The sequence below is a fragment of the Ornithorhynchus anatinus genome, chromosome 1, assembly GCF_004115215.2.
Source record: "Ornithorhynchus anatinus isolate Pmale09 chromosome 1, mOrnAna1.pri.v4, whole genome shotgun sequence".
Taxonomy (NCBI): Eukaryota; Metazoa; Chordata; class Mammalia; order Monotremata; family Ornithorhynchidae; genus Ornithorhynchus; species Ornithorhynchus anatinus.
In genome coordinates, this window is record NC_041728.1 from 167777200 (window position 1) to 167781268 (window position 4069).

At 47.3% G+C, this 4069-nt stretch overlaps 1 long non-coding RNA gene across 1 annotated transcript; it reads left to right on the forward strand.

Moving 5' to 3' along the window:
- The first annotated feature begins 364 nt into the window (after nucleotides 1-364).
- Nucleotides 365-1885, forward strand: LOC114814502. Its single transcript, XR_003762294.2, has 2 exons — nucleotides 365-603; nucleotides 894-1885. It is a non-coding gene; the product is annotated as an uncharacterized LOC114814502 (long non-coding RNA).
- Nucleotides 1886-4069: the final 2184 nt, after the last annotated feature.

The window sequence follows — 4069 nt, forward strand, 5'->3', positions numbered from 1 at the left end:
TAGAACCCACATCCTCCAACTTCCAGGCCCGTGTTCTTTCCACTAGGCCATGCTGCTTCTAAGCGCTTACCGTATGCACTGTACTAAGCGATGGGGAAAGAAATACACCGGTGGGAATTAGATATTAGATCCCGGATCTACCACTTGTCAGCTGTGTGACTGTGGGCAAGTCACTTCACTTCTCTGGGCCTCAGTTCCCTCATCTGTAAAATGGGGATGAAGACTGTGAGCCTCACGTGGGACAACCTCATTACCCTGTATCTACCCCAGAGCTTAGAACGGTGCTCTGCACATAGTAAGCGCTTAACAAAAACCAACATTTTTATTATTATTATATTGCCCCTGTCCCCCAGTAGCTAACAACCTAAAATGGACACTGAGTGGCCCCTTGCCTTCGGATGGAGGAAAACTGGGAGTCAAGAGAATTTCTACGAAGGTTATTCCAAGAGCTCAGTCACGGAACCACTTCAGATGGACAGAACCCCCCGGCCCCAGTCGCGATTCTGAAAGCCTGATCCAAATTAGTCCTTAATTCTGATGCAGACACTCCCGCCGTGGACCCGTTTGAAAACTGCCAGTGGAGCATAGTAATTGTCTTTTCCGGTGAGCATGATTAATGAACGCTGAATTTTATTTCCTTCGTTATCAGGCATTAATTAGTTTTATGACCATTTTAAGCACTAAGGTTGTTTGTGGTTCAGTGGCTCCTCTCTCACCCTGCCAATCCCCGGAGGTTTATGGCTTTGAATTGGGGAGTTTACTTTTGTCGTCCGGGTCTATTTTCTTATTCCGTCGATTTCATGCTTTAAATTGCTGCGGTTCAGATTTCGTATGATTTCTTTTTTCAGCTGCAAGGAGAGCAGAGTATTGATTCTTTTTTTTTTTTTGATAAGGTCAACAGTGATCATGTCTGACAGTCGAGAAGATGGCTTGTCCCCTCTCTCCCTACCCGCGCTCCCTGGAACAGGCGCAGAGAAACGAAGGACATTGAAAAGTTCTGGACTTAAAGAGGCCCTCGGAGGATTTCCATATTCATGAGAATGACTCTAGAGTAATCAGCTAAAATAGCTTCCCACCTGACCCTCGGGGACGGGAGGTGAAGACGTGAGGGTCGGCCGTTTTGAAGCGCGAGTCCAGTTGGATTATCCCCGCTCCGCCTCCCACTGGGCTTTCCGCGGCCCTCATCTCTCCTTCTTGGGCTGGCACATCATTTATGCTAAAGAACCAATTAAGTTCCGTGCTACATCAGCAGAGACCAGCAACGGGGCCGATTAGCGTTCGGAAACTTTAAGGCCGCTCGACCAGCTCAGTCAGTTTAAGAAACCGAGGCGGTCGGGAGCACAGGAAGGACCTGCTACGAACCAGGGTTGGAGCTCCGGCCCCTTTGGGGAGCGTGGGAGGGTTCGATTTAATTAATCCCAAGATTCCTCAGTGGTACATGAGCGGAGAGGCCAGACAGCGGCAGAAGCAGATAGGGATGTGAGCATCATTCTGGACTTAGAGAGGCCCTCGGAGGAGGGCCTTAAAGAGGCCCTCATTCAAGTCGGAAAATGGGCCTCCACAAATGCGACTCCGAAGAAAACTTTAAATCTTAAACACTTTCACAAGAGCCCTCTCTCTGATCCGGCCCACCCCTCTCCCCCAAACCTCCCCCTATTTCCTCTCTTCCGGATTCGTAGACTCGATCCATCGATGGATCCACGGAATTTCTTGAACTCTTACTGTGTGAAGAACACTGTACTAAGCCCTTGGGAGAGAATGACAGGATTGATTGACACCATCCCCGTCCTCAAGGAGCTTAGACTATTGACTCTTCCAGACTAGGACCAAAGGAAGTAGAGCACATTGTAAAATCTCACCTCGTATAAACTCACCTAAACTTCCAGCTCCTCCCCCGTACCTGACTTCTTGTTTGGGGTATTTTTTTCTTTTTTGTGGAATTTTTTAAGTACTTACTATGGGTCAAATACTGTTCTAAGCGCTGGGGTAGATCCGACTTTATTCATTCATTCATTCAATTCATTCAGTGGCATTTATCGAGCACTTGGTTTGTGCAGAACACTGTACTAAGCACTTGCAAAGTACAATTTGGCAACAAATAGAGACAACCCCTACCCAACAACGGGCTCACAGTCTAGACGGGGGAAGACAGACAACAAAACAAAACAAAGCATCAATAGCATCAGTGTAAATAAATAGAATTGTAGATATATCCGTCATTAATAAAAAAATAGAATAATAAATATGTACCTATATTCACAGGTGCTGTGTGGCGGGTAGGTGGTAGAGCAGAGGGAGGGAGTAGGGGCAATGGGAAGGGAAGGAGGAGCAGGGGAAAAGGCGGGCTCAGTCTGGGAAGGCATCCTGGAGGAAGTGAGCAAATTTATCAGGTGGCCCCGATCCCTGACCCACATGGCTCTCGTAGTCTAAATTGAAAGGAGAAGGATTTAATCCCCATTTTGCAGATGAAGTAACTGAGGCAAAGAGAAGTCAAATGACAGGACCAAGGTCACACAGCAGATGATCGGTGGAGCTTTTTTCTTTAATGGCATTTGTTAAGCGCTTACTCTGTGCTTAGGTGCTTGCACAGAGGTTGGACACAGTCTCTGTCCCACATGGGGCTCACAATCAATCCCCATTTTACAGATGAAGTAATCGAGGCACAGAGAAGTGAATTGACTTGCCCAAGGTCACACAGCAGGCATGTGTCAGAGATGGAATTAGAACCCAGGTCCTCTGTCTCCCAAGCCTGTGGTCTTTCCACTAGGCTACGCTGCTTCTCCCTTGACCCCAAGCAGAATATTTGGGCAGAACTAATAACAACAGTAATAATGATGGAATTTGTTAAGTGCTTACTGTGTGCCAAGCAATGTTCTAAGCGCTGGGGTAGATAGAAGGTAATCACCTTGTCCCACATGGGGGTCACAGTCTTAATCCCCATTTTACAGATGAGGTAACTGAGGCACAGAGAAGTTAGCAACTTGCCCAAGGTCACCCAGCAGACTAGTGGCGGAGCTGGGATTAGAACCCACGTCCTCTGACTCCCAAGCCTGTGCTCTTGCCACTGGGCTATGCTGCTTCTCACTGGCCTAAAGATGGCCTATTATTAATAATAATAATAATAATAATTGTATTTGTTAAGAGCTTAACTACGTGCCAGGCACTGCACTAAGTGCTGGGGTGGATACAAGCAGATGGGGATGGACAGATTCTGACCCACTTGGGGCTCACAGTCTCAATCCCCATTTTACAGAGGTGGCAACTGAGGCCCAGAGAAGTGAACTGACTTGCCCAAGGTCCCACAGCAGACAAATGGTGGAGCTGGAATTAGAACCCATGACTTTCTGACTCCTAGGCCCGTGTTCTATCCACTACACCATGCTGCTTCTTTCTACTGAAAAAAGCAGAGATTTGGAAGTCAGGAGACCTGGATCTTTATCTCAGCTCTGGCACCAATCTCCTAGATGACCTTAGCAGAAAAGGCATAAAACACAACTTTTTCCAATCTCTTAGTGACCACCATGTGGGACAGAGGAAGCAATTGTACTCTCCTAACAACAATAATAATAATAATGTTGGTATTTGTTAAGCGCTTACTATGTGCCGAGCACCGTTCTAAGCGCTGGGGGAGATACGGGGTCATCAGGTTGTCCCACGTGAGGCTCACAGTCTTAATCCCCATTTTCCAGATGAGGTAACTGAGGCCCAGAGAAGTGAAGTGACTCGCCCACAGTCACACAGCTGACAAGTGGCAGAGCCGGGATTCGAACTCATGACCTCTGACTCCCAAGCCCGTGCTCTTTCCACTGAGCCACGCTGCTTCTCAACTTAGTCCAGTGCTCTGCCAAGAATAAGCACTTAGTGGATATGATTGAATGATTGTCCGATCTGATTCTTTAGAACCCACAACCCCAGGGCTTTGGTACATACTAAGAACCAAATAAATAGTGTAGTTAATTTACCAGCACATCCAAACTTGAGTTAATAACAGTGATAGTATCCTTTAGCGTGGCTCGGTGCAAAGAGCACAGGCTTGGGAGTCTGAGGTCATGGGTTCGATTCCGGCTCT